At 36.4% G+C, this 26,552-nt stretch overlaps 1 protein-coding gene and 1 long non-coding RNA gene across 3 annotated transcripts in view; both read left to right on the top strand.

Moving 5' to 3' along the window:
• The window catches only part of LOC127561895 (tubulin polyglutamylase complex subunit 2-like), an 877,998-nt gene that overhangs the window by 534,948 nt on the left and 316,498 nt on the right, over nucleotides 1-26,552 (top strand). The window lies entirely within an intron of this gene.
• Nucleotides 9,405-25,642, top strand: LOC127561947 (uncharacterized). The gene is made up of 2 exons (XR_007953576.1): nucleotides 9,405-15,445; nucleotides 24,853-25,642. It is a non-coding gene; the product is annotated as an uncharacterized LOC127561947 (long non-coding RNA).

Raw genomic sequence — 26,552 nt, 5'->3', positions numbered from 1 at the left:
GCAACAATGTTTTCTCTAATGTTATTTCTTTGAATGTCTAATTTACTAGTGTAAGAATATCTCTGGGGAATGGTTTTCTTTTCCAAATATGGGGCTTCTCATACTTCTGCTGATTCAGTTTTTCACCTTTTAAAATTTAAAATCCAGGAACTCTTTTCTTTGCTCATTTTCTATTTTAGTTGTTTTTTTTTTTTTAATTTTCTTGTATATTCCTTTTAGCCTTTTCTTTATTCCCTGTTGCTGCTAGTTTTTCCCCCTCATAACCTTTCCATTCAAGATCTTGAATCAATCCTCTCCTATTCATCCACAGAAAGGTAATTCTCTCCTATACATTCACTTTGTAAAAAAAGATTTGTTATAAAAATTTGCAACAAGAGATGCAAAAATAAAGGAGGGATACAAGTATTAAGTTATGAGTTCATAGTGTTGAGGTGCATAAGGGACCCCAAAAGGTTGGATGTCACAGACTTGTGTCACAGAGGTGTCTCAAAAAAATTTGCAGGCTTGAAATAATATCTGAATCTAGGGGCAACTAAGTTCCAAAAGAATTTAGCAAAGGACCAAGAGAAAGGAAACAAATTTATGCAGTTCTTCATGTCACTGATACTCTAATTTCATGGCCTAGAGGTAGAACTGAGAAGTGGTCTTAGGAATTTGGTTATCACTGACCAGCAGATCTAGGATTATCCTAAGGCCAGAAGACTTTAGAATCACTGACAGACAGATTGTCAGAACAATAGCACTGTAAGGTGGGAAGGGGGAGGACCTCCGGATCACTGATTCTAAAGACAGAAAACTTTGACAAATTGTTAGAACAGAAGCACTCTAAGATTGGGGAGGACCTCCTTACTGCTCTTTCCCCTAGAAGCTATATACTTCATTTTGAGAGAGTCAGACAGACAGACAGATAGGCAGGCAGGCAAACAGACACAGACACAGAGACAGAAACAGAGACAGAACTACTTTGGGGAGGAAATGAAAGAAGGATCCACAAAAAGGGAAAGGGCATTAGTGATTGGAAAATTTGTTGGAAACTTCATAGTGCTAAACCAAAAAGAACCTTTAAAGTTTCTCATGAGACCCTGAACTTAATCTCACACACTAGATCAAAGTGACAGGCATGACCACAGGGTGACCTTGTCTATTTCTGTTCTGCTTACTTGGGTATCACACCTGTGAGGAGCTTCTACAGATAAGCTAAATTATTGTTCTCCAAAAATACTGACCCTGGAAGGTCCTTCTAAGTCCATTCCCATGATGATATGCATCCTGTTATTGCTTTCATTCCCACCATTGTATACATCCCAAGACCATTCCCATCATTGTTATTACTTTAGGCTGTGAAAATCATACTTTTCTTGTATAACAGCTGCTTGATGATAAGTAAGAAAATTATCTCCCTGCATTCTTTTTGCTTCTGTTATCACTTGCTTGCTTTGCTAGTTATAAACCTATATAAAGTCTGTGCCTCAGTTACTCTAGACTGAATAATTTGGATAGTAAGTCCCATCAGCCAGCTAGCTTATTAATAAATCTCCACTAAGAAATTAAATCAGTCTCTACTCAGCTTAGTTTCCCTGGTATTACAATAAAGTATTACAATAATTATAATATGAAGACATTTAAAAAACTGTGAAGTTACATAAATATGTTCAGTGTTTTTCAATTGTGTCTGATTCTTTGTGACCCTCTCCCTACCGTTTTTTTGAAAAACATACTGGAGTTGTTTGTCATTTTCTTCCCTAGTTTGTTTGATGAGGAAAATGAAACAAAGTTAAATAGTTTTCTCAGGATCACACAGCTACTAAATGTGTGAGGCCAGATTTGAACTCAGGAAGAGGAATCTTCTTGACTTCAGATACAGCACTCCATCCACTGTACTATCTAGCTACCCTGTGTCATGTGTTGAGGTTGGGAAGGGACCCCAAAAAGTTAGGGTCACAGACAGGTGTCAGCAAAGTGTCTCAGAAGAATTTGCAGGCTTGACTCCATCTCCAAAGGGCAGTTTATTGTAATTGTAACATCAATTGAAGCAGTCTAAATTCTAGGAGAATTTAGCAAAGAAACAGAAGTAAAGAGACACATTATCTAGTTCTTCATGGTATAGTATAAGGGAATGAAGAGGAAGCTCATACTGTGCAATAAGGAAGTACAAGGCCTTGAAGCCTGAGATTCCCCGGATGTGGTTTTTCTGTGAACAGTGGGGACTGCCACTGTGAGTGGAAGCTCTGGTTGCACTGACATCACATCATCAACGGGAGGCATCTCTTTCTCTAATTGGCTGTGTTGTGACCTCATAAACCCGATATAAGCAGTGGGGACCAGGAAGTAGGTGGAGTTCATTCATTAGGAGTTCAAGGGAGTTCACTAGGAGTCAGCAAGAGGTCAGCTAGAGCAGGATATGAACATGTGGAATAAAGATCTTGAGCTTGCATGCAGCTGCTATCCTCGGATGTGAGACAGTGGCCAGAGATGGTCTGAAGGCATGGGAATTAGGCATGAAGGGTAACTGTAGCATCTAAGTGGGTGAAGCTACAGTATAGATGTGCTAATTTTATGGCCTTGGGGTAGAACCAAGGAGTGGTCTTTGGAATTTGGTTATCATCACTGACTAACTTATCCATCTGACAGTAGCAATGAATTGTGGAGTGGTCTATTCACTCTTATATCAGGAGTTTGATTTGTGGGATTATCCTGATGCCAAGACTTTAGAATCAGATAAATTGTTAGAAAAATAGTATTCTCAGGTTGGGGTGGGGGTGGGGGGCTCAAGGTCATATTCTAAAGCCAGAGGACTTTAGAATCACTGACAGATTGTTAGAATGGAAGCCCCCTAAGGGAAGGGGACCTTAAAATTTCTATATTTCTTTAGAAGCTGTTGTGTCCTGATTTCTAGAGCCCCCAAGTTGGGGTGACAAAATGTACTCTTGCTTTCTAGAGTCCCCACACTGAAGTGATTAAAATATACCATCTGAGTGGGGAAGTGATGAGGTGGGACTCCTGAAGATGGTGGAAAAATGGAGTCCATTTATTACATGGTCTTTTCCCCTTTTATACCCTTACACCCTTATATAACCAAAATAACACTGGATATGCATTAACTATATACTGTGCATGTGGGACCACATAAACAACTTGCTATTGCATGTAGATGATTCTGCCACCTGGTATCACTTTTCTATCTGCTATCACTCTGTTCAATCACAATACTGATTGTCACTGCCCCCTGACTTCTCAGGAAGTCCGAGAGCCTTTAGGGAAAACTGGGAGCCGAACCACACATTGTCAGCAGGTTTCCTATGGGCTGAAGGGTCTTCTACCTCACCCAAAGTTTTCCCACTGTCTGTGACAATCTACACAAAGCTACACCATATCACACGTACAGTATTAAGTTTTTGTACCTCAATTCCCTGCCAAGATCTCTTGTTCTTATTTATTTTTTAACTGTGTTCCTACTCATTTTTTCAAAGATGTAATATTTCATACATTTTTTTTCTACCCTGGAATAGTATAATTCTGTACTTCAAACCAGATTCCCAGAGATCATGCCTAGGAAGAACTAACCTCCTTAGCCAGGCATTCCCCAGGATCAAATAGTTCTCTTCTTCAGTCCAACCTTTTTTAGCTGTCAAGAGAATATTTTCACCACATTGAGCAAGTAGTCAAGCTCTCAAACCTGTAATTAAAACAAAACTCTGGAAAAGGTAAGCTAATTGCCACCCAATTATTCCATTCTCATCTTTGAGATTCTCTGGCTGCCACTACCTATCAGTTCTCTCCCATTAGAAAGTAAACTTCTTGAGGTCAGAGATTGACTTGCTTTTGTATTTATATACCCAGCACTAAGTATTTAAGCACTTCAGTAGTTTTCATTCATTTATTTACACCTTAGCTCTTTCATTCATTTCAGAGCTGGTATTCTTATTGATATAATAGTCCTTTGATACCTTAGTAGTGCTTTCAAAGGTTATTTGACTGAAAAGAATACTCATTTTATGGTTATTCTTGTAATGTTCTGGTTAGCTTTTTGCAGGTCTCAGGACCAGCATTGGTCTCAGCAGAATAATCACCACAAGAATAGTCACGGATTAAGTCCAAAGTCTTTATTGTCTCCTTCAGTCTCCCAGTTTGCATCAGTAGTCTCAGCCAATCAGCCAGTCAGGAGTCTGCACATCTCAATGTAATGTCCTGCTTTCTAGAGCCCCCACACTGGAGTGGATTAAAATATAGTATCCAGACTAGCTCTCTGGAGGGTCTCGGGACCAGCCCGACTCTTGGTCTTAGTGGAGAAGTGATGAAGGCAGAAGAGTCACATGAGGCTGGTCCTTCTCTAGTCCTCCAGCCTTCAGTCCTCTGTCTTCTCTATCTCCAAGTCTCTCTTCCCTCCCAGATGTCTTAGCTCTTTTATACTCTAAGTACATCGTTATAGGTGTCAATCTTGTAGAATAGGTATCAACTTGTAGAACTATACTAAGTACATGTAAACTAGAGAATCATCTCAATTCCACTGAGTTAACCCCTTGTAAAATTACTTGTTTCAAGTACACTTGGCCCTCTACATATTCTAGTGGACGGGAATTCCCAATTAATGTAATGTTTCTCTGATGACAGATACACATCTGTCATTATGGATGAGGAGGTTGTAGCTCCTAGGGATAATGTAGCATTTTCTGAGGAACCCCTACTGGTCCTTGGGAGTGCCACAAACAATGCTGGCTATCAGAGAACAATCTGTTGGTGAGTAAGTCATAGAATTCAATGATGAAAGTTGCTTCCACCTCTATCCAATACTTTTCAAGGGGCCATAGAATTCAATGTAAGCCATAAAATTAGTATATCAGTGACTTGAACCTGATCTTGTTTTCCTTTCCTATAAAATTATCTTCTTGCTTTTGGCTCTTTGCTAAATTACCTCGGAACTTCATCTGCTGTCAGCAGCATAATAAATCATTGCCCCTTAACTTGGAGATGAACATGAATTTTCACTTCCACCATACCCACAACACTGACCTAGGGACCCTAATATTTTGGGGGTGTCTCTCATTTCAACATTACAATGTTCAAAATCTTTGTAATTTGGTAGAACCTGCTGGAATGTCCTTCAAGGACCCAAGAATCAAGGAGTACTAGTGATGAGGTGCAGAGGTTGAACCCTTTGAAGTTTCAGGCTGGTGTCACAAGGTATCTCAAAAGAATTAGACCATCTCTAAATCAAGAGGCAAAAATTTTATTATGCTACTAGGCTAAATTCCTAAAGGGACTTTAGCAATTAATAGGGAGAAAGACATGGGCTAAATCAATTCCCAAGCAGATCTTTCCATTAACTAGGGGAAAAATGCTGTAAGGCAGGTAAGGTTCTTAGAGAACTTGTTGCCATAAGGTGGGCACTTCCTAATGATTCCAATATTATGACACTTAGTGAGTTAAATTCCTAAAAGGTGTTAACAAAGAAGTGGAGTACCAATAGGGTTTTTTTAATAGGAGAAAAATAACCTCTATTGAGCTTGACATCTATAGGTTGGCTTTCTGATTGAATACAGTAATGGTGGAGGTCATGATAATTTTGTAAATGCAAGAAATTTAACAAGGGCCCACTGTAACAAATGCCCACTTTAAGGACAACAAAAAGCACTTAAGAACAAGATGATCCTGTCAATGTCTCTCTGCTTGCCTCAAGGAATAGTTATAGGAATTCAACTGCAGCAATTCAAATGCCCATTGCAACAAAAGCCCACTTAAATTCAACAAAAGCCTTCTGTCAATGCTTCTCCCTGTGGCTCACCAATTACCAGGGAACTGGCATTTTTTGCTAGGGTCTTATTCATTCCATCACTAGGATTATAAAGTTATAAGTGCCTTGACAAATGTTAGGAAGTTTAGTTTCATTTAGTCTTATTCAGCTCCCACATATAACCTCAAAATAATGGAAAATGTGCCAAATAAAACAAAAATGCAACATAAACTCTGGAAGATGTTGTGAATGGTTGGCATTTTTGCTAGGGTCTCATTCATTCCATCACTAGGACTATAAAGTTATAAGTGCCTTGACAAATGTTAGGAAGTTTTAGTTTCATTTAGTCTTATTCAGCTCCCACATATAACCTCAAAATAATGGAAAATGTGCCAAATAAAACAAAAATGCAACATAAACTCTGGAAGACATTGTGAATGGTTGGGGTAGAGAAGAAACATACATGGGGAAATCCTAATAGGAAAATGAACAAAAAATACAAGAAATGTGTGAACTGAAAGGATGACGAATAGAAATATGGCAAGATTTATATAAACTGATGCAGAATGAAAAACAGAGTCAAGAAAACAACATATACAGTTACAACAACAATTGATTCATTGAATTTAATCAATATTTCACTTATGTCTGCTGCCTTGCCTGGCTTCAATTCCACCAACTCTAAGATATTCCCCAGGATAAACTCATCACTTCTAAACTCACTACTGAAGTGGGTTGTGGTCCCTTTAAGAAACTGATTTGTGATCCTTTCAATCCTTTGATTGATTTGTGATTCAGATTACTCCCAAACCCTCCTGGCTGATACATTATCAATTCAAGAAGCTAGGACCTTTGATTCACAAATCCTGGTCAAAAGCATCCCTTTGAATTCCAATAGGAGATCTGGGCTTGTCCCAGCCCTCACTGGATCTGAACCAACTTGGGACTCCACCCACGGGCCCCCCTTAGCTAAATCTTTCATTATAAAAGGAGTCAAACTAAAACCCTCTCTTTGCAGAGGGTCCAAACATGTCAGTACCATGCCTGGCACCCCAAAGACTCTCTGCCCACTGGAATATAGTTTCCTCTCTTTATCCTCACCTATCTCCTTAACTAGCTTTTAACTAGACTTTAACATTACTTCCAATCCCCATAATAAATCTCTTTTATCATTCTAAATTTTGGGGTCTGTAAATTCCTTTACAGGGGACTCTTGTGCTGCCAGAAAGGGAATCCTCAGAACTCTTTACCCTTGCATTGGGATTCAGTGCACTAGACCAATCACAGAGACTTCATAAATGTTTGTTAGTTTGGAATTCAATAAGTAAATACTATAGAGTAAAAGAAATGAAAGAGAATCTATAAAAGAGGAAGAAAATATATCAACAATAACAGTGTGAATGAGAATGTGAATATCTCACGAATCTTTAGAGTGGTTTAGAATTAGATTAGGGTACTAGGTACCATAAGGAAAGATCCATTTATTCTTACCCTATCTAAGATTTTTAAAAATAGGAATATTATATCTTGTCATAAGCTTTTAAAAATCTATTAATATGATCATATGCTTTTTGTTGTTCTTGTTATTAAGAGGGTCATTTTTCTAATATTGACTCTATTAGGTCCAATATTAGGAAATATTAGGAAAATTTAGGAAAATTTAACCTTGTCATAATGTTTAATCTTTGTGATATAATCCTGCAGTCTCCTTACTAAAATTTTGTTTAAATTCTTTGCATCAATATTTATTAGGGATATTGGCCTATAATTGTACAAAAGGAGCAGTCTCTTGATTTCAAGTATCATGATTAATGTAAATAGCTAAAGCAGTTCTATTCCATGGGAGAACTTGTATGTAGTAATGGGTCATCCCTGGCACTATGCCTTCTTTATCTGTTTCTTTATAATATCTAGACTTACCTGGGGTTGGCATTTTGATCCACCATTTTGTCCTGTGCCACGTAGGACTGACTCACGAGTAAGTTCCCCTCAAAAATCTATTCACTGGCATGGATCTCTTTTTCTTTGGTATCAAGATTACCTCTAATTTGCCTATTTACAAATGGTGTAGTTGGTAATCCTGAGTTGGTCACCTGGGTTGGAGTTTGTTTGAAATTCAGTAAGTAAATACTATAGTGTAAAGATGGGGAGTAGGAGGAGGAAAGGTGGGCAGCATGGTAGATACCTGACATGAGTGTGGGGACACATGGAAAACAGTGATCAGCTTATGCCTTGACAGGTTTTTAGTATTCAGGATTGTTTGTATTGCTTAATGAAAAATGTATAGCCTCAACAAGCAAGCATGAGACTTTTTGGGTTGTTAAGGAGAGATTTTGAAATGGCAGTTGCCCTTATTGGCATAGAACAAAAAACAGAAATACCTTGAGGTAAAAGACAAGGTGACTAGAAATTTTTTTTTAGGAAGATAGAGGATGCTATAGAGTTTAAAAAAAAAAAAACTAAGAAATGTTTTTTGGGGGTTGTATCTGCCTGTCTCTTTCTTTTTATGTGTTCTTCCCTCCCTTCCTCCTTCCCTTTCTGATTGCAGTCACATCATGAGGCAGGAAGGAGAAAGACAGGGAAAGAAAAACTCAGTAAAGAGATTATTTGGGTTGTGATTAACTAAAGAGGTGTCAGCTCAGAATGTGCAAGAAACAAGACAGCACAGTTTAGACGAGTGATAATTTCTTAAACCATGTGTATTTGTGAGTGTGAGAGAGAGAGCATGAGCTCTGGAGTCATCTTGTGAGGACCAAACTGAGAGCAACATATTTGTGAGTTTGCTTATTTTCAGGCAAGGAAAAATATTTATTCAAAAAGGAGGTAACTAAAAGCCTCACTAGTAAGGAAATACTGGGACCACTGTCTCTGTTGTTCTGCTTCTGCGTCTGTATTTGTGTTAGTCTTTCATAGTTTGTAGTTATCTGATGGATTATTAGGTCAGTAATCCACAATTCAAGGGAAATGTCATAAGCTTCTCAGAGAGAGTGGAGTGTGATACTGATGGGGGTGAACCTTGAAACTATTCCCCTTGACTGTTGGGGGGAAGCAATAGCGGTGAACTCTGAAACTGTGTCCTCTTTGATCTGTAAAAGAAGGGAGATTCAGAGTCTCAGACTCCAAAAAGTTTGGGGAAAAAAGCATACTTTCCAGATAATCCTTTTCTAAGTTAAGTGGCTTCATTCAATTGGGGATCTTGGTCAAAATCACCCTCCATTGATCTTTTGAGGGTAGCCAGATCCTCTTCAGGAAATTCCAGGCTCTGGGGGAAAAAAGACTTCAAAATGATTTTATTCAGTTGGAGATCTGTGCCTACTGAGGGACTTGAAACTCCAAGATAAGGCCTGGGGGGCATTGACAACATTAAAGGAATCTCTTTCAATGGAAGTCTTAGACTCAGACTGCTATAAAGGACAATTCTAAACTCCAAATGTTTGCTATAAAGATCGATTCTAAACTCCAAATCTGAAGTAGTATGCTTTGCCAAGGGATCTCTCTTCTTGGCATAGCTGCCTGCCAGGACTCTGGCCCACTGTGAAAATACCCTCTTCTCAGTGATAACCTTTATTTCCCTAACAAACAGGACTTCTTGCCACTGAGGAATCTGTCTTCCTAACAAAGCTGCCTTCTCAGTGCCAATAAGAATCCTTTTTCTTGCCACATTCAGATTTCAGGTTTGTGAATTCTTTCACACAGGACCTGTGCTGACCAGAGGGAATTCTCACATCAATTCTCTACCACTAGACTAGCATCAATACTAAATTTTAACAGGGCTGGATATTTAATTCTGGAAAAACTGAGAGGATGAACTTGGCTTGGCCAAAGATAAGATCCTCTTGACTTGGTTTTCCTATTGTGTAATTTTCTTCTGAAAAAGAATGTTTCCTACCTGAATAATCCTGAATCTAGCATGATGGAATTTTTGCTGCATGAATGATTATTCTATAAATTTGACTATGACTATAACCTGATATCAAACAGAACTTAGAACACTTTATCCTGATATACATGTGTTGAGTCAAAATTATCTTTTATCTTTAGTAATTATTTCTCTCTCTCATTTGGTTAAGAATATATCTTCTACATATAATTTTGATAATATTAACATTTTATTTTGGCACAGCCTAGCCATGAACACTGAATATTCCTCCATCTTTTTATGTTTTTCTTCATTTCTTTAAGAGGCACTTTGTAAGTAAACTTATACAAGTCTTAAGATCCTTAGATAATGCATATATTTGATAATTATTTGAAAAGGGATATCTCTTGTCTTCTTGTCTTTTGATATTATTACATAGAAATGTAATGATTTTTGAGGATTTATTTTAAATCCCATAACTTTGTTGAAGTTATTGTCTCAATTGGTATTTTTGCTGATTTGCTAGCATTTTCCAAGCTAAAAAAGGAGATCACTAGAGAGCAGGGATAGTTTTATCTTTTATGTTTATTCTTTTAATTTTGTTCCTCTTGTTTTATTGCCATTATGAGCATTTCTAGAACTATATCAAATAATAATCCTTGTTTCACTCTCACCTTTATTGGAAAAGATTCCCGTATATCCCCAATGCATATACTTCTGGCTTTCACTTTTAGACACATGTTTTTTATGTTTTTTATATATATAAAGATCTATGGCCATACCTTATAGGGTGTTTAGTATGAAAGTGTACTATACTTTGTAAAAGGCTTTTTCTGAACCTATTGAAATGACTGTGAAGTTTGAGGTGTTTTGATTTTTAATATAATTAGTTATGTTGATTGTTTCCAATTAATTTTTTTTCCAGCTCTGACTCTTCATTAGGAATGCTTTATATCAACAAATATCCATTCTTTCTCCTGAAATATTATTCTCAGTTTTGCTGGATAGGTGATTCTTGGTTGTAATTCTGGCTCTTTTCCATCAAGAATATCATGTCATCTCAAACCTTTCAATCCTTTAATATAGAAACCACTAAATCCTGTGTAATCCTGACTGTGTCTTCATGTTTGAATTATTTCTTTCTGGGTGCTTGCAGTATATTCTCCTTGACCTGAGAGCTCTACATTTGGCTATAATATTCTTGGCAGTTTCTGTTTTGGGATCTCTTTTTGGAGGCAATTTGTGGATTCTTTCCATTTCTATTTTACCCTCTGATTCTAGGTTATGGGAGCAGTTTTCCATGATAATTTCTTGAAATATGAAGTTCAGGCTTTTTTTATGATTGTGGTTTTCAGGGAATACATCTATTTTCCAGGTTAGCTGTTTTTCCAATGAGAATTTTCACATCTTTTATTTTTTTCATTCTTTTGTTTTGCTTTTGCTTTTGCTTTTCTTAATGTCTTACAGAATCATTAGCTTCAACTTAACCAATTCTAATTTTTAGCTAATTCTTTTCTTCAGTGAGTTTTTGTACCTCTATTTCCATTTGGCCACTTTTACTTATTAAGGAGTTGTTTTCTTCAATGAATTTTTGTAAGTCTTCCAGTTTTTGTGCCTCCTTTACTAAGCTTACTCCTTTTTCATGATTTTTTTTTTGCATCACTCTCATTTATTTTCCCAAATTTTCTTCTACCTCTCTTAAATTTTAAAAATCCTTTTGGAATGCTTCTGAGAATTCTTTTTGGGCCAGAGACTGATTCACATTTGTCTTTGAGACTTCATATGTAACTGTTTTGACATAATTGTCCTCTTTTAAGTTTGTGCCATGATCCTTCCTATCACCATAATAACTTTCTGTGATTGTATTTTGTTTTGTTTTGTTTTTTTTTTTTTTTTGGTTGGTGGTAGGGTTTTTTGCTCATTTTTCTGTCTATTTTGTGGCTTTTTGCTGTATGTAAAAATTGAATTCTGCTCTTGAAGTAGAAAGGGTATTTCCCTCAACTTTTTTTATGCTCCCCCCCCCTCGCCAAGACTTTGCTGTTAGCTTGCTCCTGGGATTGGAGCCTTTGCTGCTGGCTTTTAGAGTGTTTTTTTTTTTTCATTAGTTTATTCATCAATTGTGCTCCCCTCCAACTCCAGTGAGTTAGTCCTTTGCTATTGACTTTCCAAGCTTTCCTAGGCTTATAAACTGCTTTACCATTCCAAAACTGGTACTGAGGCATTATTGCAAGGATGTCTGGATAGGAATTTGGGAAGACTTAGGTGAGTTCCTCACTCTGCCATCTTGGCAGCAGAAGTATTAATTTTTTACATTTCATTTTTGTACCCCTTTCTAAGAAAGGATTTCTCTCAATCTCTTCATTATCTTCTCTTTATGTCTATTCTAGATCCTCATTCTTTGGTTCATTATCCCTATAACTGTCTGGTATCTTTCCTCTTTTGTATCTTTCATACAATCAAAGCTTCCAAAGTATCCATTCTAGGTTTTCTTCTAAGTGATTTCTATGACTTACATCATGGATTCTCCTTTTTCATTGTATCTCAGTTCCAGAACAATGACGATATTTGCTGATTTCAGAGTGAACCCTGCTCCACTACATTTCTGATTATGGAGCCTATCAGTGATGTGATCTGAATATTGCCCTGTTACCTTTCTCCTCTCTCCCCAATTTGCCTCAAAAATTTCTCCTTCCTGGATCCTTGCCCTTCCACTCCCCTAGCTGCCAGTTTATTCCTGAGGCTCTTTCTCCTCTCCCTCCACTGCTAATGAAGGATGAATACACTTTTCAAGCACCAAATTCCCCAGATCATCCCAGGGTAAAGTCCCCATCTCCCTTCACAGGCCATTACTTTTCTTCCATAGGAGCATTAATCAAAAAGACCCCTTTCTATTATCAAAGTAGGGCCTCATTCCTTTAACCCACTTTTACTTTTTTTCCTTTGTCCCACTTTTTTACTCTCCTATCCTTCTCATGCACTTTCCTGTAGACTCTTCTCTTTCTGAGACCACAGGTGTCACATTTCCCCATTTGCTAACAGCAAATTTGGCCCCCAGCACATCACATTTTCCTCTCTATCTCTCTGCTCCTTGCTTCACTCCTTCATGTATCCTATGTTGTAGACTTACAGAAATACATCAATTCACTCTCAGCCACAATGCCGTCTGCTTTTTTACTCTTGTTTCTACCAGATTTCCACCTTCACTCCTGACTAAATGTGTACCTTTAGAAAAAGTTTCTTACTGCTCCCTTCACTGCCATTTTGTTGCTGTTATATGTCTTTTTGCTGTTGCATTTATTCACTCTTCCACATTTCTTTTCTTTGGATATTTGAGTAGCAAATCATGTTTTTAGTTTTGGTTTTCTTTCTAAAATGTTTCAAATGCTTCTTTATTAATGAATGTTCATTTTTTTCACGTATGACTAAGTTCATATTTGCAAGATAGGTCACCCTGGGCTGCATATTGAGCATCATTGCTCTTGAGAACACATTATTCCATTCCCTCCTACGTTTCCTAGTGGGTGCAAAACAGTTTCACATTATTCAAATTTCCTTTTCTTTAATTTAAAAAAGTATTCTGATCCCTTGAAGAACTTGTTTTTGAATTGAAGTGCTAAATTTAACTACCTATATCTGAGTTTGCAGCCTCATTTCTATCCAACATAAGATGAGTCTTTAGAAATTGGAGTCCTTCAGGTATTCTAAGGAAAGGTGAATACTCTAAGGAAAGGTGAACAAATCCAGGTCAGAACTGGAGAAGGTCAAAGCTCAGCAGTCCATAAACGTGCCCTTCCAGTCTGGGAAAAAAAGAGCCAGCTTAAAAAAGCAAAAAAAAAGGACAATGAACTGTAATAGGAGACTCAGAGATCAGTGTATAACTCAGTAGATGCCATAGAACATCAATAGAGCTCTAAAATGTAATTCATTCAGAATAATTGTTATCAAGGTCTAGAATATCATTAGCAACTAGAGAATCTTGAAAGCAATCAGGAAGATATTTACGTATTGACAAATAGCTCAAATGATAGGAAATAAAAGAAATTTCTACAATGCATTATACTGGAAAGGGAAATTAGCTTGAATCTCAAATATCTATACTGCAAATCTGAGCATTATGATAAAAGATGTGTTTTCAGTGAGGACAGAAAATTTAATTCTGGATGAGAAAGTTTTTGACACTGTCTAGGACACTCCTAGGTACTTTCATTAAGAGTTTTTTGTTTTTTTTTTTCCAGAAGGTGTTTTGTGGGTTACTTCTATTTTTACTTTCTAATACATCTAGGTAATTTTCTTATGAATTTTTGAAATGTGGTAAAAAAATTTGTTTTTTGGTCATGGTTTTTAAGGAGTCTGATGATTCTTATATTATCTCTCATTGACTTATTTCTTTGTCAATTGCTTTTAACAGTAGGATATTTACTGTTTTCCTTTTTTAAAAAAGATCTTTTGACTTTGCTTTAATATTTCTTTCTTTTTTCAACATTAGTTTTTTAAAATAAGATTTCGAGTTCCAATTTTTTTCTCCCTTTTCTCTTCCCTACAATGGCAAATAATCTGATATAGGTCATACATGTGCAATCATGTTAAAAATATTTCCACATTAGTCACATTGTGAAAGAGAAACCGAACAAAAGGAAAAATCTGTGAAGAAAACAAAGAAAATGAAAATAGTAAGCTTCAATTGACTTTCAGATTTTCTCTGTTTTTTCTTTGGATGGGATAGCATTTCTATCATGACTCTTTTGGCACTGTCTTGGATTATTGTAGTGTGAGAAGAGCTGTTTTTCATACTCATCATTGCACAATGTTGCTGTTACTGTGCACAATCTTCTCCTGATTCTACTCACTTCATTCAGTATCAGTTCATTTAAGTCTTTCCAGGTTTTTCTGAAATCAGATAAACCACAACTTATTCAACCATTCCCCAATTGATTAGTATCGCCTCAATTTCCAATTCTTTGCCATCACAAAAAGAGCTGCTATAAATATTTTTGTATATTCTTTTTCCTTTTTTAATGATCTTCCTGGGATACAGACTTAATAGTGGCATTGCTGGATCAAAAGGTATGGACATTTTGTGCTTTAATATTTCTTATTTTTGCATAATCATTGGGTTCTGTTTTTCTAATTTTCAGTGTATGTAATTAGGTAAGATTTCCCATCTTCTATTCTAAGCTTTGTTTTCCTTCCCATTTTTTTTTCTTTAAGAACTCAAATTTCAATTTTTATCCCTTGCTTCATCTCTTCTAACTATTCTTTTATTTCTTGTGTGGTCAATTGATTTTTTTCTCTACATGTGGAGTTAATCATATTTTTTGATTTATTTCTTGGGCTTCACTTATATATAGTATTTCTTCATTTTCATTTGGCATTTTCTTTATAAATATTTCTAAGCCAAGTTCTTTTTTTGTTTGTTTATTTTGTTTTTTAATAATAGCTTTTTATTTTCAAAATACATGCAAAGATAGTTTCCAACATTCACCTCTACAAAACCCCACATTCCAAATTTTTCTCCCTCCCTTGTCCCCATCCCTCTCCCCTAGACAGTAATCCAAGATAGGTTAAACATGTGCAATTCTTCTAAACATATTTCCACAGTTATCATGCTGCACAAGGAAATCAGATCAAAAAGAGAAAAAAATGAGAAAAAAGAAATAAAAAGGTGAAAATACTATGTTGTGATCTACATTAAGTCCTTATAATCCTCTTTCTAGATGCAAATGGCTCTCTCGATCACAAGTCTATAGGAATTGACCTGCATCATCTCATTGTGGAAAAGAGCCAAATCCATCAGAGTTGATCATTATAATCATCTTATTGCTTGATTCTACACCCTTCACTTAGCTCCAGTTCATGTAAGTCTCTCCAGGCATTTTTGAAATCATCCAACTGATCATTTCTTATAAAGCAATAATATTCCATTATATTCAAATTTTCATAACGTATTCAGCCATTCCTCAACTGATGGGCATCCCCTCACTTTCCAGTTCTTTGCCACTACAAAAAGTAAACCAAGTTCTTGAATTGGGATTTTCAGCTAACACTCTAACACTCTTTAGTGGTTTGGGTAGTTCCTGTCTTGTCCCATCCTTGTGATTGTTGCTGTTTCTGCAATTCTGAATGAGGTGTCTGATGTTAGGCCCCAGCCTCTTCCTCAATCCTTGGATTCTGTCTCAGTCTTCTAGTGGCCTATTGTAGACTCTGGTCCTGACTGGACCTCTCCTCTCCTTCCATAATAACTAATCGGGAGTTGATTCCATATGTGACATGCCCTAGTCAGGTATTAGAGATCACAATAATTTTGGGTCTCTTATAAGGACCTTCATATTGAATCCCTGGGCACAAAGTTGGTCCTGTATCTTGTGGCTCTCAGTAATCCAAAGAATACACAACCAGGTCTTGTATCCCTGGTTAGTAACCTGTGAAGACTGGCTTTGTCTCTCAATTTTAGTGTCAGGCCTGATCTAAGACCTGCCTTTAATTTTGCAACTATTGGCCCTCAGTCAGTCAACTAGCATTAAGTGCCTATTTTGTGCCAAGTACTGTGTTAAATGCTGGAAGAAAAAAAAGGCAAAAAATAGTTTATGCTCTCAAAAAGCTCAAAGTCTAATGGGGAAGACTACAGGAAAACAACTCTGCATAAACGAGATACATACAGGATAAATTGGAAATAATTTCAGGATTAGATAGGAACTAAAATTTAAAGAAAAATTTAAAAGTCTTCTGGCAGAAGGTGGGACTTTAGCTGAGCTTTGAAGAAAACCAGCAAAGCAAGCTAGATAGAGACGAGGAAAGAGAATTCCAGGAATGGGGAATAATCAGTGAAAATACATGGAGTCTGGTGATTGAACATCATGTTCAAAGAGTGGCAAAGAATAAGATCTAAGAAGACTGGGATAATGTTAGAAGGGTCCAGATTATGGACTACTTTAAATATCAAAACAGATGATTTTAAATTAAGTCCTTGAGGTAATAGGGAGCCACTGGAGTTTGCTGACTGGGGGTTAATATGGTCATTCTTCCACTTTAGGAAAATCAATTTAATAATTTTATGGCCACTTACATTGCCTAACCTCTAATTTAGGTCTTTATCATCTCACTTCTGAAACCACTAAAATAACCTTCTAATTGAGTTCTTGTCTCAAGTTTATCCCTACTCTAGCTCTCCCACTCAGTTGTCAAAAACTTTTGTTTTGTATTTTTTCCTAAAGTGTAGGTTTCGCCTGGAGATGGATCTGTCTAGTGCCTCCCTATCACGTTGAGAATCAATATCACATTGAGAATCAAATTTGAAATCTTCTGACATTCAAAGCTCTTCCTAACCTATCCTATTCCTAGTTTTTCGTCCTTTTTATCCTTTATTTTTATTTATTTATTTTTTTTTGTTTGCAGAACCGAACAGTTCTCTTGTTGCATAGAGAGAATTGGATTCAGAAGGTATAAATAACCCGGGAAGAAAAACAAAAATGCAGATAGTTCACATTCTTTTCCCAGTGTTCTTTCTTTGGATGTAGCTGCTTCTGTCCGTCATTTATCAATTGAAATATCCTTTACTTTTTTCTATGTACTCTGCAGTCCAACTATATTTGTCTACTTGTAGTTCTAAAAGGATAATATGCCTCCTTAGGAATATCCTTAAGGATAACAGGTCTCCTGTCTCCATACCTTGAAACACTGGTTTGTCATCATTCTAGGAATACTCTGCCCCAATATGTTCTCTTCTATTTTCTGGATTTTAAGAATCAGTTCAAATCCCATTTTCTGCAGGAAGTCTTTCCTGTATACTATAGCTTATCATGCTTTCCCTTTTTCAGGTTTTTTTAAAAATCTATTTTGTGTATGTTTGTATGTACCTAATTATTCACATTTTTTCCCTTTGTTAAATTACCTCTTTGAGGGCAGAGGCTGTTAAACCCCCCCACAAATTTCTTTGTATCCCCAATGCTTAGCATAATACTTGTCATATAATAAGCACTTAATACTTGTTGACTGTCTTACCCTGTCCGTCTCTCTCCTTCCTCCAATTATGTTAATATTTTTGTGCATTTTTGGATTGGAGAAAATAACTTGTTTCTTTTCTTTTCTTTTCTTTTCTTTATCTTGTTTTATCTAGATCCTTTTCAAATAGTTACTTAGGTTTATGTTGGAGATTGAGTTCTTCTCTGATTTTTCACTTTCCCATCTTAAAAAAGAAAATATTGATATACAAATATTAAGTTTTTGTGTATATAGTCCACAGTCTTTGGCCTCTCATTCCTTACTCTTGAGTCATACTTACATTTTTTCCACCTTTACTTATGCCCAAATTTATATTAGTGGAAAAAACCCCAAATTTAACAATTACAATTTTGATTATAGATTGCCCTAAAGAGTGTGAAGTTGGGTTAGAATTTTATATCAAATATCACAAAAGTCTAGCATCAAGAAAGTATAAAAAATTTATACAAATTTTTTTACAAGAGTAAGAGCTGTTCTCCAGTAGATAAGTTGTCAAAGAACCTGAATAATCACTTTTCTAAAGAAGAAACACACATTGTCAACAGCCATCAAAAAAAAAAAATCTAAATTGCTAACAAAGTAAGGTAAATTAAACTCTGAGGTATCATCTTCTACTGAACAAATTGGAAAAGATGGAAAAGCTCAATTTTAGTTTGCTAAATAAATTATTAAGTTAATCTTTTGTATGTGAACCTGTCAATTGTTCAAACTGGTTGGGAAATATAAGAGAAGGCATAAAAACATCATAATTATTCCATAAATATCTCCTCCCAAAAGTTCATACCATTTGATCCATTCATTTCTCTTTGGTTTATGCTCTAAGGACATTATTGAAAAGATTTATTTATGCAAAAATATTTATAGCTGCATTATTTGTAACAGCAAAAATTATGGTGATAAATTAGATCATTTTTCAAATATGTTCTCCTGGAAAGAACACTGACTGGAGTCAGAAGATTTAATTTTAAATATTCCATTTTATGTTTCCTATCTATGTGATGGAATTTCAACTTCCTAGGCTTCATTTTCCAAAGCAGTATTTAAAATAAAGGTACTGTTGCTGTGAGTAGAGGGATTGACAGCTCACTCCCAGTTCAGTGCCTAGCTTTTTTGGTTTGTGAACTTGCTTCATTGTTATGGGACTCTAACCTTTCAGTAAGAGGTTAAGCTCTCTTTCTATCCCCACACTCACTGCATCAATAACAAATTCCAATCTCCATGTCCCATAGACAATGCTATTTGCAAAAGTTATAGCCCATATCTGGTTTCCTCAAAGGGAAAGTAAAAGATATTCAACACCTAATATGAAGCAGATAGGATACAGAATATCTCTTCCAATACAAAAAGAATGCTGCTGCTGCTGCTTCTGCTATTGTTTATTCTTTGTTCTTGAAGAGCAACAATGACATCAAAAGGATGATGTTTTGATTTGCAGGTAAATTGGATTTAAGTGAGGTGAAAACTGTGTAAAGTCATCTGCTCCACTCTCTCCTCTAGAGTCATCAGATAAAATTTCCTTCCTTTCTTTCCTTCCTTTCCTTCCTTCCTTCCTTTTTTCTTTCTTTTCCCTCCTTCTTTAGAGAAATACATTTCCATAAGATCAACACTAAGCAGTGTACATCATCAAAAACTTCTTTGAATGACCAAATCATTACCTAAATACCTACCTAAATCAACAGGTTTTTTTTTTTTTTTTTAATTAGTGATGAACAAAAGAATGTATATAAGAGCTATATCAAGGCATAAAGAATATAGGAACCATCTACATAAGAGGATACAAGAACCATTATTTGAGTATCAGATATTGTCAGACAACAGACAGGAGAGAAAAATTCAATCAATTACTATTTGCAATAATTCAATGACCACTAATGATTGGCAGCTGAAATGTCTGTCCCTGTTCTAAGTACATTACTTAGCTCTCCTAAGAGAGTCTTTGTCTTTAAGTCATTCTATACAAACTCCCATAATGAAAAAGTCACATAAGGACTGGTAGTTATTCTTGGTTGATTTTTTCATAACATAATCATCAAAATTATGGTATATTAATATAATGGATTATTCTGCATAAGAACTTACTAAAAAGATGCAACCATATTTTTATTACATTAGATATTAAGTATACTTTTGTTAAACAGTGTATTTTCCCAAGTCTAACCCTGATTATTATACATAGGTTTTCAATGGAGTTTAAATCAGGTAAATTCTCAAGCCACTGATGTATGTTTATGTTTATCTCTTGAATAAATTTCTTAACCCTTCATGATTTGTGTCATATTAAAATATTTTTGTTGCCTTATTCCAGTTCCATTTGGGAATTTCTATAATCATTGAAAAATTCTACTTTCACTATGTAAAGGAGGAAACTGGTCAATAGGAGTTCATATTCTTTGAATATATATAGTGTTTTGGGGGCAGAGAGATGGTACCATGGATAGAGCAGTGACTTTGAAATCAGAAAGTTCTGAGTTCAATACAACTTCACTTAACACTTATTAGCTGTGTGACTCTAGGCAAGTCACTTACCCCCAAATGCCTCATCAAAAAAATAATAATTATAGTGTTTTGCCTGATGGGATTCTCCATATGGAAGATATATAGGAATGGGCATATTCCCTTGAATCAGAATATCTATATACTATCTATATATCCATGTATTTAATTATTCTTTCATTTCTCTTTACTGTGTGATGAGAAGTTTTTTTGATTGACCGCTGAACCAGAACTGAGTGTGCATACAAAACACTCCCACAGGGAACAATCTGATCTCTTTTGAGGAGGATGAACTGATGTGAACTTTTGGTAAGAGAGGATTCCTCTCACCCAGAGCCACCATAGAGTCAGTGAGCCTGTGGCCTCCAAGGCTTTATATCTGGGATGAGGCAGCCTTTTATGTCTTTCTTTTTTGGGGATAGACTTCTCTAACTGGGAAAAAGACTTCCAAATCTCCACATCTACATTCTCAGTTTTTTCCCCTCTCCTGATCTCTAATCCTGCATTTCCAACTGTTGTTCAACATTACCATCTGGATCTTATGGATAGGGATAAGGAGGACTAAATCTATGATTCTATCGTTATAGGGAACTCCCATATGAAGTAGCTCCCATTATCAGTGCAGGGCAGCACTTTTTCTGCAAATCCTAGTCTCAAAACGAATACTGTGGGGCAGGGAGGTGATACAGTAGATAAGAGGACCAGCCCTGAAGTGAGGAAGACCTGGCTTCAAACTTACATTTAACACTTCTTAACTATGTGACTTTAGGCAAGCCACTTAACCCCAATTGCCTCAGCAAAAAAGAGTACTATGAGATTAAGCAACCTGCCCACGATCACACAGCTGGTTGTCTTTGAGGCAGAATGTCAATTGAAGTCTTCCTGGTTCAAAGTTCATTTCTCTACTGCACCATGCTTTCTAGACATACTTTCTAGAGCCAAGGGTCTTCAAACTTTTTAAATAGGGAGCCAGTTCACTGGCCTCAGACTGTTGGAGGGCCAGACTATCGTAAAAACAAAAACTTTGTTTTGTGGGCCTTTAAATAAAGAGACTTCATAGCCCTGGGTGAGGGGGATAAATGTCCTCAGCTGCTGCATCTGGCCCGCGGGCTGTAGTTTGGGGATCCCTGTAATAAATCTACACCATTATCTCACGTTCAGCATAAGTGAAATAGGACTTAACTCTGTCCCTCATCCTCTCTTAACTTTATTCCTACTGAGGTTGCCATTCTCTAGATACCCAGCTTTGAGAGCCTTTTCCCTTTTTTCTTTTCGCTCATCCTATATAGTTACCAAATTTTGTCAATGTCATAGCCTCTATATATTTTTCATTCATTTCCTTCCTATTTACACCACTACTATCCTAATTCAAGTGTTCACTACCTCTCACCCTATTGACAATTGCCTTTGTCTATATTCAGGCTCTCCTTCATAGACACCAAATTGATATTATGAAAACACATGCTTGATCATATCACTCCTTTTCTTGAAAAGCTTTATAAATTCCCTGCTATCTGTATAAAATACACAGATATCTATAAATATGTCCTTGTATAAAATAAGAACTCTTTTGCTTGGTATTAAAAGCTCTTCTTAATCTGGCTCTAATCTATGCTGCTGGGTTGCTTGTACTTTATCAACAAGTCTATACCAATTTGCTGTTCCTCATATAGAATATGTCACTATTTGTGTCAGCCTTTGCAAGATTGCTTATCCCCATGTTTGGAATACTCCCCCTCCTCATCTTTACTTCTTGCTACTATTACTAATTTTCTTTCTGCTCAAGTGTCATCTCTGAACTTGAAGCCAGGAAAAATTGGGTTTAAATCCTTCCTCAGATGCTTGCTAGCTTTGTGATTCTAGGCAAGTTATTTAACACCTAAGTGTTATTTAAGGGGAAAGTCTTTAGTGTAGCAAGCTGTAGTTAGGGGTATGAACAAAGTTCCAACTCCTCTACATTCTGGCTTCTTCCCAAAGTCTTTTTACATCAGGAACTTGAAGGGAATCTGAAATGTGTCTTCTTAAAGCTATAAGCCAGAAAACCACTATCTATTTTAAGCTCTGGCTAACTGCCTCTCACAGAGATTGGGAACACTGAGGAATCGGTATCAATGAGAAGATTTATGCACATGGACTTTGGGTGGGTTAATCCTGAAATATTCACCCTCATTTTACAGATGAGATGAAGTGGTTTTGTTATTTGATGCTGTGTGGTTTGGGAATGGCTTGTGTGTGTTTAACAACTGTGGTGACAATACAATTTGTTTTGCTCTGCCTTTTCCATATCAAATTTCCACGGGTCATTTTGCTACCTCTCCTCCCCACAAAAAGGCAAAAGAAAAGGAAAGAAAACAACTAATTTTATTCTGCTGAGGTGAAATGGCTTCACTAAAACACACAGTGGCAGAAAGGACTTGAACTCAAGTCTTTTGATTCCAATCCAGAGCTATTGAGATACTGGACTGCCACTCCAAGTGTTAGGAAAATTTTATCTTTAATACCATTTCCTTCACATCTTCCCTAACTCTAATCTTGGGCCTAGGAATATATTTTACAAATTCATTCACACTGAGATGTTAAAATACTGGATTTTCTTGGAGAATTTATATCTTAAAAACAGGAACCACTAAGTGCTATATTTAACTAAGAGGAATGATGGGCTAATGGCAGAGTTTTTTATTGTGATGGAGTGGAGCAATGGGTCTCCTCCTTAGCCCTTAAATCAGATAGGCACACCAAAAAGTATGCCATTTGGAGATGACTGGCTGAAGGAGTGCAGCTTTCAGCTAGAGATTCAGCAAAAGGGAAATCTGGGGACTAAACCCAGATCTTGGGTTTTATTAGCATAGGGTTCTTTTCAACAACAAGCCTTTCTTTACTTGGGCACATATCTGAACTATATATTTTTTTGCATTGGCAACAAGCCAAACCCTAACCTCCATTTCTCCCTCGACAGAGTCTCATGTTTCTTTTTAATGAGATGTAGTCATGAGTAGTTTATTTTTATGAAACAGTTTCAAAGTTTTTCTTTGAAGGTCGGGGACATTAATTATAGCTCTGAACAATATTTAATGAGCTGTACTTTAAACACACTTCTCTGAGCTCAGTTAACAAGTATTAGCATTTTAAAATTGACTTTGTATTACTAGAGTTTATATTCGTGTGTCCACAAACAAAAATAACCACCTTTTCCCCCAGAACTCTAGAGAAGGATGGAAGGTAGGTGTAGTTAGGAAAAACTCATATTATTGGGATAGGGAGGAAAAATTCCATCTAACAGCTTATGGGTTTTTTTTTCCTGTTCTTAGCTAGGTGGTAGGCTTATTTTCACCTGTTGGAGTACAAGTACTGTCAATACCTCTATTTTAATTCCTTGGGATACATGTTTAGTATCTAGTTTTGATCACTATTCTGTAACTAAGTGCTTGAGTTTTCTATGGCAAAAGATCAGCTATGTCATCTATGAAACACAAGGTGTAGACTACCACAAAACAATTCTTTATATTGTTATCCACAAGACATCAAGTTACTCTGAATATCAAGGGCAGCTTTGGTAAGGGGAATTAAAAATTTTTTTAAACAGTCTGAATGGGGAGGAGACTGAGTAACTTGATTGTCAAAGAATGGGGTAGCCCATTTTATTTGTTTATGAGCCTGAGGGATTTTTAGTATCCTCTAGAGAGTCTCTATTGACAGTTCTCTAGTAAGTGATGGAAACATCAAGACACCAGTAGTAGACAATTCATATGGAATGAGAGGTATTGCCTCTGACTACATGTACTGCCATTCTATTCATGCATGACCCCTGGCCATATATATTCCTTGCTATGTACACCTCAACGTTAAGTGTTCACTCTTCCCACTGATGTATATATTTGTGGGAAAGGGTTCTGTAGGTTTATGAGAAAAATGTTTCATTGCTGTTTTTGTCTGTGGCTATGCCATTTTATCTTTTTTTAACTGTCTTCAGTGTGATCATTAAAGATAAGGTCACTGGGGACTCATTAGTTTTAAAGAAGTCATAGAGTAGTGATTCTCTGAATAAACAAGTAAGTTGGAAGGTGTCACCAGATACTTAGAACCTAGTCCATGAAGAGACTGCTTAATAGGGTTGCCATGATAAGTGTTTAACCAGCTTTAGGGGCATGTGGAATTCAAGTATGAACAGCAAAGGTTTAATTTGCATCATTAACATTTCCTCCATCTCTTTCTAAATCTAGACAATCAAATGATTAAATCAAACTGATCTGCAGAGTTTGCCAAGATGTAAATACTGAAAACCTAACAATTGACTTTTGAGAATCCATAAGATCTGCCTGTATGGTGTTGAGTTGAATCTTAAGGGCAAATGCCTGGCCAAAACTGCACAAGCCGCCATTTCCAATTAGACTAAAGGTTAAATTCTTATCCAAGTATCTCTGACACAATAGTATAATAGTTTTGTTTAAAACACCCAGATAGTAATCAAACTATGATTAAGGGTTCCTAAACGTTAGAGACAGAAGGGACCCTGAAGATCACCTAATCCAACCTTTTTTTATTTACAGGTGAAAAAAAAGGCCCAAGAAAATTGAAGTGATTTTCTTCTAGGTCACAAAGGAAGCCAGTAGCAGAGCCAAGATTCAAACCTAGATCTTCTAAAAGACTCAAAGCACTGTAATTTTTTTCCATCACACTTTGGTGCCTTGCTTAGTTACCCAATTAGCTTCACTCTTCTTTGGCAGATCACAGTCTGACCTCTGGACTTACTTTCTCTTTTTTCTTTGTTCAGTTACAGATTGATCCCCTACAAGCCTACATCAAGAGAAAGAAGACATATTGTTGATTTGAAAGTGGCTACCAAATCAGCATGCTCATGACCAAAAGGGGTTCAAACAAAAAGGACCCTTTAGAGCAGGGGTTTGGTTTTTTTGTTTTGCGTTAGCAGGTTGGTGAAACCTATGGACTTCTCAGCATAACAGTTTTAAATGCATTAAAATAGAATGCATGTAATTATAAAGGAAACCAGTTATGTAGAAATACAATGATCAAGATTAAAAACCAGCAACCAGCAACAAAACACCCCAAACCCTAGTTCATGGATCCCAAGTTAAGAAAATTTCCTTTGGAAACTGCATAGGGGTGGGGAATATTGTAAAGGAAATAATTAACTTGACCCAAGTTACATGAGGAGTAAACTGGCCCAAAGAATTATGACCTCTGTGGAAAGGCCAGCATGCTATGCTATCATGTATAGATACAGAAAAGCAAAAGACTCAGGTTCACTCATAAGAATAACAGTACAAGACATTTTAAGTGCTAATTTGGGTGCATGCCATTAAAAGTTGTGGGCTTTAGAAGAAAAAAATTGAATGAGGAAGGAAAATTTCACGAAAGGGCCTAGGTAGTAAGGGAATTCACACTTAGGACACGAGTAATGTAGATAAAAATAAGAATTGTTCCAAACTTTCTGGAAAACAATTGGAATTATGCAAGAAAACCCTTTAAATTGCTAATACTATTCTTTGACCTAGTGATCCCATATTGGGGAACAGGCAATCAAATACAAAATATTCACAAAACATTCTAAAGTGTTGGTAACATTTTTTCTTTTGTTTCTCCTTCCCTCCTTCCCTTTGTTCTCCTTGCTAAAGAATGAAAGTATATGCTTATAGGGGAATGGCTAGACAAATTATGGTCTGTGAATGTAATGGAATATTTTTGTATTATAAGGATGCAATGAATTCAGAGAAAAATAGGGAGACATGCAAACTGATACAGAAGAGAGCAAAATGAGAATATACACAATGTCTAAAATATTGAGATACTTATACAGCTGTACTATCTCACTGATTGGGAAGCACCCTTCAGTGATGTGGGTAGATGGCAGTCCATTCAAATGTCTGCTCAATCTGTCGCTTATCTATGTCCTCCCATATATTCACCACATGGAAGGGTCACTGTGCAGTTCTCTGTGGCAGTTGGCTGCCTATCACCTTTTCTTGTTCACATGATCAGCCATGATATTCATTATCCTCTACCTATCTGATTGGATGGAACAAAGAGCTCCAACGCCAACCCTCCTTTTAATAAAGATGCCATAATCTTCTATCTTCATTTCCCACCTGGCTGGGCTGCTTCAGTTATCATCATTGCCAGGTACCTTCCTCCCCCACTTTTCAGCTTCTGTTTCTTGTTCTCCCCAATTTAATAGTGAGTTCCATAAAGGCAAGAACTAGTTTTCTTATTTGTAATCCTAGTGCTTAGCACTGTGCCTGGTGTACAGCATGTGCTTAATAAACGTTTATTGACTGAGACCCTATTATTTCCCGCCTCTTATAAAACATTCCAGAGTGACTTTTGTTCTTTGCATTTCTCCACACAGACTGCTCATAACCATCATGTGTCTTCCCACTGTCCACTATATGATATTAACTTTTTAAATTGAATTTTTTATTCTGAGTATAAATAAACACCAAAAAACACATTTCC

This window comes from Antechinus flavipes, chromosome 1 (genome assembly GCF_016432865.1).
Source record: "Antechinus flavipes isolate AdamAnt ecotype Samford, QLD, Australia chromosome 1, AdamAnt_v2, whole genome shotgun sequence".
NCBI classification, from domain to species: domain Eukaryota; kingdom Metazoa; phylum Chordata; class Mammalia; order Dasyuromorphia; family Dasyuridae; genus Antechinus; species Antechinus flavipes.
The sequence above is the reverse complement of the archived record's forward strand: the minus strand, read 5'-3'. Positions and strand labels throughout refer to the sequence as shown.